Source organism: Parasteatoda tepidariorum, chromosome 4 (assembly GCF_982258835.1).
Source record: "Parasteatoda tepidariorum strain Cologne lab strain chromosome 4, Ptep-v5.0, whole genome shotgun sequence".
Classification (NCBI taxonomy): Eukaryota; Metazoa; Arthropoda; class Arachnida; order Araneae; family Theridiidae; genus Parasteatoda; species Parasteatoda tepidariorum.
In genome coordinates, this window is record NC_141758.1 from 468 (window position 1) to 12,560 (window position 12,093).

The 12,093-nt window shown below is 34.9% G+C and overlaps 1 non-coding gene across 1 annotated transcript; it reads right to left on the reverse strand.

Annotated features, from left to right (window-relative positions):
- Window positions 1-354: 354 nt before the first annotated feature.
- Window positions 355-473, reverse strand: LOC147810140 (5S ribosomal RNA). Its single transcript, XR_015433513.1, has one exon. It is a non-coding gene; the product is annotated as a 5S ribosomal RNA (ribosomal RNA).
- Between the last annotated feature and the right edge of the window lie 11,620 nt (window positions 474-12,093).

Consider the following 12,093-nt stretch of genomic DNA (forward strand, 5'->3'; position numbering starts at 1 on the left):
ATTGTTGCTAGCTACTTCAACAATACTGTATTTAATTATACCAAAAGTGGTGGCAGAAATGAAGAATTTATCTTATTTTAGGTTGAACAATTGGTTAGAATTGAAACCGCATTCCACGACAACAATTACGCCACTTTTTACTTCTTTTTTAAAGAAAAAGTCTAATTTGACACCACTTTTTACCTTTTTTTCATGATTTATTCATACTGGAATCTGAAAAAGAAACTAATTGAAGCATACAGTATCAAGAATTAGATAATTACACTTAAATAGTGAAAAGAAACACTCTAAATTGAAAATAAAACTAAATCTACAGTAAAAGGCGAATTTTCATTGATGACACGTGGAAAAATAAGCCAACGACACGTGGTGTTCCCGGGTGGTCACCCTCCCAAGTACTGACCACGCCCGATGATGCTTCACTTCGGGGATCGGACGAGAACCGGTATTTTCATCATGGTATGGCCGTTGACCACTCACCTTCCGTTTTCTCTTGCAATTAAGCATAATTAGGAATCGCCAACGCGCGAGACAGGGAGCTGACCAATTAGTGTAGAAAAACTCAATTTTGGCCCCACTTTTTACCTTTTTTTTATCAATTATTCATACTAAAATCAGAAAAAGAAACTAATTGAATCATTTAACATTGATGACATGTGAAATTGGTATGTTGTAAGCTTTTGTTGACCTTTTGTCTTTAAAAAAAAAATAATAAAAAGCCAACGACACGTGGTGTATTTTCTGACAAGGTTAGGAAGATGAACGCATAGAAATAGAAAACTAAAGCACACATTTTAAAGATATGCTCTTTTCAGAGCCAACAAAAGTCTTAAAACCTAAACAGAAATACACATAGGAATCTTGAAACATATAAATAAAACAACCAAAGATACATAATTGTATACCTTTAACGGATTTTAGAAGTTGGAACTTTTACCTGCTCAGTGGATCTGAGTTGTAATTATACTAAAAAAAAATAAAAAAACATTTTCTTACTTACATACTTACTAACATAGTCATCGTTTACCAGTTTTCTTGGAAAGACTATAGAGAAACTTATATTTAACATTAAATTAGATTCTTGAAGATAAGACCTAAGAGTCAATGGACAGGCTGGTGTTCTGAATAGGTTGATCAGGTTACTTACCTAAGTCAGATTATTAAGAATGCTTCGGACTATCGGAATATCCTTATAACAGTCAATGTTGATTTTAAAAGTGCAAATGACACGGTACGGTATACATGGTTAGAAAAAAATATATAAAAAAAAACTAGTCAGAGGTGGATACTTCACATACCAACGTATTTGCAGGGTCAGATTCGACCAGGATCTATGTAAATCATTGGTTCTCAACGGGGGCGTTGGGAATATGCCGAGGGGCGGTGAACTTGTTTTGGGCCGTAGGGGGGCGTTGGGTATGTTTTGGGCGGTAGGAGGGCGATGAGCATGTTTTGTCATTTAAATTCAATTTTAAAACAAAAAAAGTTATTAAATTAAGATTTATTTAATAAATAAAATTAATCTAAAATTAATATTAAAGAAAAAAGATTAAATTAATATAATAAGTAAAGATTATCCGATACACCATCTGTACCAGCAATAAAACGAACTTATACAACTCCTATTCTCCGATCCGAGCCAACACAGTTAACCTCATGAGCCAGTAGTTTTTGCCTCTGACTTATTCAAGTCATTTGGTGGAAATTGAAGTGCATGCGCTTTCAGTATGAATTTTTGATTTGAGCCGTGTTTTTTATGATGGTTTTCGTTAGCTTCCTTACGGCTTTCTCTCCAGTTTCGATTAGATCTCATAGTTTACTTGGCCAGGTACGTGCGCGAATTAGTTTTTATCATAAATTATTTATTAATTTTGAGAAATAGTTGATTTTCTTTTATGCTTTGTATTTTGCTGCCACCAACAATATCGGTTAACAAAAAGAAGCGTCATCAATACAGTGCCACGTTCTTGAAGTTGGGATTTGTTCAATCATTGATGAACTCTCAAATACCCATGTGTTTACTTTGTAATAAAGGTTTATCTAATGAGGTAATGAAATCTTACCATTAGCAGGAGCATTAGAAAAAAAACTCATCCTGACAAACAAAATAAAGATTTGTCATTTTTCACGAACATCTTTTTTCATGTTTCTGAAGGCATCTGCAGTCTCAGGGTTACTAGCAACCTCATCACAAAAATGCGACGATGGTTTGATATCTTCTTATAATATATCAAAATTTATTGCTAAATCTGGGAAAGGTTATACCATCGGAGCAGAGTTGATACTGTCGGTTGTCAAGGAAGTTTTAGAAATAGTTTTACACCATCCAGCTGCATCCACTGTGATAAAAAAAATATCCCATAAGCAACGATATCAACGATACAGTGCAGCGACGAAATGTTGAGATGGCTGAAAACGTTGAAATTTCTTTATGCAAACTTTTGATATCCAACGTATTTTCCCTTCAAGTTCATGAATCAACCTTGCCAGGTAATGTAGGCTCTACTGTAGGCATAGGTCCGGTTTGTAAAGGTAGGAAATATAATTCAAGATATGCTTTTTGCAAGAAGCTTGATTGTAGATATCAAAGGTAAATCTATTTTTAATACTGGCATAGACCATTTTAAAGCGAAAAATATTCCTCTTGCGAATATTATGTCTATTGCCACTGATAGGCTCCTGCAATGAGGGCCGACATCGCCCTTTTGGAAAGAGAGGTACCAGATATTTTTAGCTGTTCACTGCGTGATTCACAGATAGCATTTAGTAGGAAAAAATCTCAGCGACCGTTCGCATAAATCATTGCAATATGCCATGTCTGTTGTGAACAAAATTCACAATAATGCTCTTTACGATTGATTATTCAGACAGCTGTGTAAGAAGCGCAATGAAGAATTCAATCGCTTGCTACTATACACCGAGATTCGCTGGTTTTCCAAAAGCTTCTGTCTCAATAGGCATTGGAATCTTTTCGACTCTATGCTTGAGTTCTTCGGAAACAGAGATGTATCTCTGAGAGACAGATTGCTGGAATTTAAGAAAGACTGGCAGATTTATATGTAAAATGTAAGGGTAATAATTTACATCTTCAAGACAACGAGCTCAATTTGATCCCTACAAAATCAGTTATTTCTGCCTTCTTAAGAAAGCTCATTTTGTGGTTGGAATGAGTTCAGCCAAGCAGGAGAAATTCGCTCTGATGAGGCACAAGAATATTGTCAACACCTTGACTCTTTGCACATGGACTTTTCTGACCGTTTTAAAGATGTTTTGTTCCCTAAAAGTGCCTCAATGGGTTTATGGGTTCTGAACACTTTTGTGAATATTGAAACAGCAGAGGTTCAGATTTGGTCGAACTTTTAACTAATGAAACTTTGAAATGGTGATCGTCTCACAAAATTTTTGCTTAAAGGTAACGTCAGTCGTCTCTATCCTGGACTGTAGACTACCATTAAAAATTTTTTTAATTGCCATTCCTTCCTCCTAACTTGTTGAACGTGGATTCAGTGCAGTTACAGATCTTGTCACAAAAAGGAGAAATCAACTCGAAATTGTGCAGCGAGTGTATTTGCGTCTTCATCTAAAAGTATTAAACCGACTGTAAAGAAATTGGTTCTGAACCATTAAGTACAATCACCCCCCCCCCCCCAACATAGTTACTTGAATGTCTCGTTGATACTTCTTTTTACTGTTAAAAATCTTTTTGGGTGTTTTTTCATTTATCTAATTAAGAATAAATCATTTTTTAAGCATAGGTCTCTTTGTTGTATTTTTTTTCCTTAAACGTATTTGTTTTGATCATAACAAATAGACTGCGTTTACCTGTCATGAGAAAATTATCGAGTTAATGTACACATTATTTAAAAAAAAAAAATTTAAAGCACAAAAAAATTGCTTAAAGATGTTGCTTCTTATAATTCAGCACACCTCCCTCCGTCCCCATGCTCTAAATAACTAGATTTTCACGAAGGGGGGCGTTGAAATGCTTTTTGCTCCTTAAGGGTTGCAACGTTAAAAAGGTTGAGAATCTATGATGTAAATGATATAATCTGATAAATTGTTTACTCATTGCAAACGATTTAATTATTAGTGCACAAGTTCCGAAGCGAAATGCAAATTTCTTCACTGAATATAACATGTCTGTGAATTTAAAGAAAATTCCCTTCGAATCTTTTTCAATCCTCCTGATCTAAAGTACAATACCCATACTAGCAAGCTTAATAACTTAGGAGTTAAGTTTGATAAAAAAATTCAACTAGAAATTTCAAATTAAATCAATATCAAACCACAGTCAATAGAGAATAACTGTTCTGAAAAGTCTAACTGGATCCCGATAGAGATGTGATAGACCACAAATCTTAATGTTACTTATAGGACTTTCATTCTACCTTTTATTACATACTTTAGCGTAAACTTAATAACAGCAAATAATCAAATTTTTAAAAAACTAGACCTTTTACAATGTCAATCATTGAAATTTGTAACTGGAGTCAACACCGATAGATGCAATGCCTTTATCGACAAATAATAAAACCATTATAACTATAATTGAAAAATTATCTCTAATTCTTTATGAGAAACTAATTAGAATCACAAGAAAAGATAGAAATTTAAAAATTTAAAAAAAAAATGTATTCAATTTGTTTGGGACCTCAAGCAGAATTTTGAATTGCCAGCTTACATTGAAGACATTGTAAGAACTCACTGAATATGATGCATGTTGAAACAAGCTTCTGATTTCTAGCTTTTGTAAGAGAAACAATTCGGGTGTGTTAAGGTGTTTAGCTCCATATACTAGTGACAAACATTACCTAGAACGGGATACATATATACACAGATGGCTCCCTTTATGAAAATCCTGATTCGCAATTGTAGGAGTTTTTTTTCTACTTCTCCTTTAATGCCTCTGCGGAAAAATACCAAACAGTTTTTGATGGAGAACTAAAGGCTACTCGAATAATTCAAAAGCATCAACATATTTTCTGATTCTCAAGATTCAGACGATTAGTTCAACTGAGCAGCTGTCATCCAAAAAAATCTCTTGGGTCAACAACATTTGCGAGAGTTTTGTCTAAAGATAAAACGTTCTATATTTCTTCATCTAGCCATCGTCTCATTTTTAGAAACAAATATGTTGACACAGTAATAAAAGGCGTTCTAGACTTCAAAGTTGCTTAAATAGTTTTTGATTTCTAAAAAGTATTGAAGGAAGAATACCCTAATAGATAAGGAAGCTTTTTCCACGTGAAGGCTTTTTTCAGAAGAAGGCATTCTGTAAACGCGTTAAGCTTATTGGTTATGCAAGTTTTCAATGTAATTTTTGAACATCCTGTGTAAAGATCTAATTTTGTGGTAATTTATTACATGCATCAGATAATTGTTAAACAACTCATTCTGTTATGTTCATTCTAACTATTGCTTAAGTAGCGTTTTGCTTAAAAATTGACGTAGTTGCTAAAATTGTACGTCTTGGTTACTTTTAAAGTGAACCAGAACGATTTAGAAGCTAATTCAAATGTCTAATTATAAGTTTTTAATATAATTTAGTATCAGTTTCATTTACTAGAATAATTTCTCTAGCTATAAAAATGTCACATCATTTGTACACGAATGTAATTCGTGAAATCAAATAATACTTTTAATTACCTATTTAATGACATGCAAGTTTGTTGGCTATATGTTTCTGTATAATACAAGTTATACAGCTTTTGGATGGTTATTCGACTAACTCAAAACACTTAAACTCTTTGGAGTTTTCTACGAATGTTGCATTAATTATGTTACAACTATCAGGACACAGGACTCCAACCATTGAACTGGTCATTTTTAAACCCTTTAAACAGTTAGTTGAAAAGTTGCTAAGTTATCCTGACCTAATCACATAGTATCAAGAGTCGAATCTAGTGACTGAGGCTGGCATTATGGCAGCAATAATTGAATCTGCTCAAGAATTTAACTGTTTAGGTGTGTGACCCGTTAATCCACCAGTTTTTAATGAAACTCTTTTTCACCACTTGAAACTACGATCAGGGAGACGAATCAATCGGATTTAAGTGACGAGCGTTCTCGTGATGCAAGCAATCATACGGATTCAATAGACATATCTGTTTCAATGCATTCCTCTACACCGAAGGTTTTAATTAAATAAATTTCCGTGAGACTTCAATACCCAAAGAGTTAATCACTTCTAAATCAGAAAGAACTGCAGTATTAAGAAGCAGACCCTTATAAAATCAGTTCTTTTTAAATAACTGTTTTTTTTTTAAGCACGATATCGTTACGAAACTCAAAATCAGAAATGTGAAGAATAGGCGATAAGGATAAGTAGGCTTGAAAACAAGGGCGAGGATGGGGGGATATTACGTTTGACTTCAATTCTCAGACCTTTTTTTTAACATTTATATTTAACTATGAGCCGCGATGGCTCAGGGGATAGAGCTTTCGCCTTCCAATGAGGTGAACCGGGGTTCGATCCCGGCGATGGCTGGTAGATACGAATTCCGCATCTGGCTCGCACCGACCACACTGCTGACGCAAAATATTCTCAGTGGTAGACGGATCATGGGTTAGAGTCCCCTTGCCGTCAGACTAACCGAGGGAGGTTCTCGTGGTCCTCCTCTCCATCTAACGCATATGCGGGTTAGTTCGATCAAAAAGTCCTCCACGAAGGCAAATTTCTCCCAATACTTGATCCAGGAGTTCCCTTGTCTTCAGGATTGGGTTCAAAATGACAAGCCTACGTAGTTGAACATTAGTAGTCGTAGACCCAAAACTTGGGTCGGCTGTTCAACGACGGTTATAAAATAAAAATAAAATATCTAACTATAAAAAATGACAGATCGTAATTGAAAAAAGCTAAAGATATAGATACCACGGGCTACCGTACTCGAGACTTGCGGATAAGTATGGAATCAAATGATGCCGAAAATTGAATTCTTTTTTTAAAAAATGGGTTTTCGTATTTTTATTTTAATGCTATATAAAAAATCAGCAGAGAATGAAGTACATGTACATTTGCACCGAGTTCCCACGGCCTAGAATTTTCTTAAAGTGGTAGCAAAAGTGAGATATATATAGATAATTTAAGCTATTAATAAATATTTAATTTAAAGGAAATATGTATGGGAGCAAAAAATAACCCGCCACTCGAAAACTCCATCATCAATAATGCTTTTTAATCATGTACAAAAACACATTTAAGGAAAATTTTCATGACTACTGTAGTGTGTCTACCATTACAAAAATACAATTAAAATTCACTAGTATATAAGATATGTTAACAAAGTAGATGGGAGACCATCGGGTTCCGACCATCAAAACAACCATTTTGAAATATAAACTCCAATATAAATCTTGACCGCTGCTTCAGAGACCGCATGAGAACAAATTGGAAGAAATTCCAAGACGAAATTATGGGGCTGACTGAACTGGGTAAAAATCATATTAGAGATAATTACGATCTAGAAATTACAGCAGAAACTCTGCAGAACAAAATTATAGATTCATACAATAAAAATTGTCTAATACGATGGAAGTTATGGCCAAAACTCACTTTCCAGGAGCCATTGATATGGATAGCAATGAAGGGCAGCATTTCATTGACTCTGTAAAAAGAATACAAAGAAATCAATGGACCTATGCTGAAAATATTATCAATCAAGACAATGTCTAGAGGGCTATCTCCACCTTCAAACTACTTAAGAGCCCTGTACCTGATGGAATCATGCCTGTAATGATCCAAAAGGCAGGAGATCCTATCATCCCTGTGTTAACCAGAATTTACAGAGCTAGTCTGGCACTGGGACACATTTCAAAGCTATGGCAGAAGACCAGTATTATTTACATTCCCAAACCTGGCAAAAGTAACTATGACCAGGCTAAGTCTTTCAGACCAATCAGCTTATCTTCATTCTTTCTCAAAATTATGGAGAAAATTATTGATAGGCGTATTAGGGATTACCTGGGTAGAAATAACCCCTTGCATAATCTACAGTTTGCCTACCAACCTGGTAAATCCAAAGAGACAGCCTTAAACAAGCTAGTATCTAAGATTGAAGACACCCTGGAGAGAAAGAAAATTGTATTGACTACTTTCCTTGATATTCAGGGTGCTTTTGATAATACCTCTCGCCTATCCATTCTTAATGCCTTAAGGGATACAGGGATAGACCAAACTTTATGTTCATGGATTAGGACCCTACTTTTGGATAGAGTCATTCAAATGAAAATCTTCAACGAGACATTAGAAAAAAAACAACCAGAGGCTGTCCACAAGGAGGTGTACTATCCCCATTACTTTGGAATCTGGTTGTAAATAGCCTAATAAAACATCTAAATAATATAGGCCACTATACCCAGGGAAATGCGGACGATATTGTCATACTCATCCTTGGTAAAGATTTTTACATAACTTGCCAACTAATGCAAAGCACTCTAAGTTATGTAAGCAAATGTTGCAGGGAGAGGAATCTAGACATAAATCCACAGAAGACCAATCTAGTACCATTCACTCGTAAAATAAAAAGGGAAGGCTTTTTTATTCCAAAACTTTTTGACGTTGAAATCAATATTGCCTCCGAGATGAAATTTTTAGGCTTAATCCTTTACCAAAAACTCACCTGGAATAAACATGTTGACTACAAAATCAATCAAGCAAAAAATGCATAATGATGTGCTGGTAAAAACTGGGGTCTACAACCAAAAATGATGTTTAGGATGTACACAGCAATTGTCAAGACCGCTTTCACTTATGCTTCAGTGATATGGTGGTGTAAAGTACAACAGAAAACTGTGAAGGACTAACTGGGGAGTCTGCAAAGACTGGCCTGCTTGTGTATCACAGGCGCAATGTCTACAGCCCCTAACAAAGCACTAAAGGCAATTCTGAACCTGACTCCTTCAGATATCTTCATGTGCAGCGCTGCCAGAATAACTGCATATAGAAATAAACTGCAATATCAGTGGTATGACAAGCCCTCTTCTGGAGGTCATGCCAGGTATTACTAAGAAAAGTATTACCAGGAGGTATTACTAAGAAAATCCACCATCCAACTCTCCTTATGCCTTCTGACTCCATAGAGAAAAAGTACGTGTTTGAAAGACCATTTGAGGTAGTTGTTCCTACCAGAGAAGAATGGAATAACAACACGATTGATACAAAAAATGATGATCTAATCGGGTTTGCCGATCGATCAAAGAAAGGTAACCTCTCAGGACTGGGGGTCTGTGGCGTGTCACCAAGATTCAATCTTTTTAAAGGTCTTGGGGAATATGCTATTGTCTTTCAGGCGGAGGTACTTGCTATCGTCAACTGTCTGCAGATAAATATTAAGAAAGGCTACCATGGTAAGCGGATTCTTATTTTCAGAGACAGTCAAGCCCTTGATGGCTCTTTACTCATTTCAAGTTAAATCAAAAATTGTTCTGCAATGCAAGAATCCCCTAAAAGAACTGGCAAAAAGGAATGAAATTATTCTTATTTGGGTACCAGGACATATAGGAATCGATGATAATAAAAGAGCTGATGAACTCGCAAAACGGGGATCCTCTTTCAATCCAATAGGAACGGAACCCTTCTGTGGAATCAATATGAAGACTTCAAAGAAGACCATCCTAAAATGGGGAAAACAGGAGAACAAAGTTTGGCGCAATTCTCCTGGACAAAAACATGCTAAGAGCATGATCAGCAGTCCATCTGCAAAAATTGTTTCTGAAATCCTTAGGTTCCCAAGATTGAAGATTCAAACAATTGTAGGCTTCATCACTGGGCACTATCATTTTAGGAAACATCTACATAGAATGGGACTTTTCGAACAAGAACCAATATGTCGGAAATGCCGTGAAGCGGTAGAATCAGCACATCACATCCTATACGAGTGCATACCTGCCAACTTTTAATCCCTTCCATTATGATTTTTCCCAGTGGTATTAAAATGGAACTAAAATTTCAATTTTAAGCAACAAAATACGTTGTATTTAAAAAAGCTCAAGCTGACAACTATGATAGTAATACATATTAATATACATGATTAATTTTTTTAAGAATAGTGGTGTTCAAAATCATTTAAAAATTAAGTTTATAAAAGAAAAAATAGTATATATTTACTACCACATTACATATGAAAATAAAATTTTACGCCAAATGCGTAAAAGTTGGCTAGTATGCGAGTGTGATGCCCTCGCCCTTACGCGTCTCACCTTATGGCTATATCACACGAGAGAAAATATGTGCAACTGCAAGTGTAAGTGCAACTGTAAGTGAAATTTCTCCAAAAATTGCTCGTGTGATATAGAAATCACGGTTGCACGAAATATCTGCAACCGTTCAGGCAATTTCTGTCATGAGCCAATCAGATCGTTTGCTTTTATGACGTTTCAATTTTATGTGATGACGTATACAAATGTAAATAAAAATGGCGGCGACGTTGGTGAAGAGGATGATCGGATGAAATTTTTTATAGACGAAACGGAACAGTTTTTTAGTTTAATAATAACATTTTCTTTAAAATCAAAGCATTAAAAATACTTTCACACGATGAAATAACCATCTCAATGCAGTTGATGTACTACCATAACAGGAACCTGCACATCATTTTAGTATCGGTGAGTATAGTACACTATTTTCTAGATAAATTTTCTTTTAAAATATTTATTTATTTTAAGCTAATAAAATTAAAACTTATTATAATTTGTTCCGATCAAAGTTTTAATTACTTTCAATGGAAATAATTTCTATTTTTATATATGTAAAGATTTATACTGGCGAAAAGCTTTACTTTGAAATATTCGCCAAGCAACTCGCCAAACTTTGTTACATTATTATAACATAAAATATAATAATGATTATATTTCTTTACTAGCCGCTTAAGGCGGCCAGCTGTCCGCCACGCTATGTTTCTTGGGCCCTAGCACTGCTAGTAGAGGCACGATCATTTTCCAATCTTCTTTGACGTTTCTCGGACTCTAGCACTGCTAATTGAGACACGGACCTCTTCTAATCTTCATTGACGTTCCTCAGGTGTTTCTCGGGCCCTAACACTGCTAGTAGAGACACGATCCTCTTCCAATCTTCTTTGACGTTTCTCGGACTCTAGCACTGCTAATTGAGACACGGACCTCTTCCAATCTTCATTGACGTTCCTCAGGTGTTTCTCGGGCCCTAACACTGCTAGTTGAGACACGATCCTCTTCCAATCTTCTTTGACGTTCCTCAGGTGCTTCTCGGGCCCTAGCACTGCTAGTTGAGACACGATCCTCTTCTAATCTTCTTTGACGTTTCTCTGAAACTTCTTGGGCTCTAGAATTGCTTGTCGAAATTCGGTCATATTCCATCCTTTTTTGACGTTCCATAGACGTTTCTTGGGCCCTTCTTCTTCTTTGAGAATCTCTTAATATCTTTTTCTTTGACAAAATACAAAGTTTTTTGGAAGGCGGTTCTGCCATGTCAGTAATCGGGTTTTTAAGAAGTCAACGAATACTTTAGAACAACAATTACTATGAAAGCAAATCATGAAACTTCAATATTAAAATCTAAGTGCTTATCTGCAAACTGAAACTTTCTGAAAATAACTAATTACATTTAATAAAAACTGTTAAAATAAAGAATAGAAAAACCAACGAAATCCAAGGTAAGTGTGATCGTTCCTTCAAAAACAATTAAATTCCTATTTTATATATTATATAGCTACAACGCTTAAGAAAAAAAAAACTAAAATGATAAATACATGAAAAGAACACGAAAACGAATTAATTTTTTATGGTATTAATTTCTATTTCTATATAATTTTTTATGGTATCAATTTCTATTTCCGTATCACAATAAAAATTATCATCTTTGCTTAAGAAAAAAAATAGAGCATGGAAAGAAGAAGAAAAACTTATTATAACAATTATGAACAGCGACAAATACATCAAAGCGAAGCGTTCTATTTACGTACCGAATATGTTGCCACATTTTTAATACAAATGTTAAACTTTTCTTCACTTTGCTAAATGTAAACTAATGCGAACCTTTCAATTATTTTATTAATTCCTTCGTATATTACTGGTTTAAGTTGTCGAAAATTAATATTTCAATTGTATGGTTCGCATTAG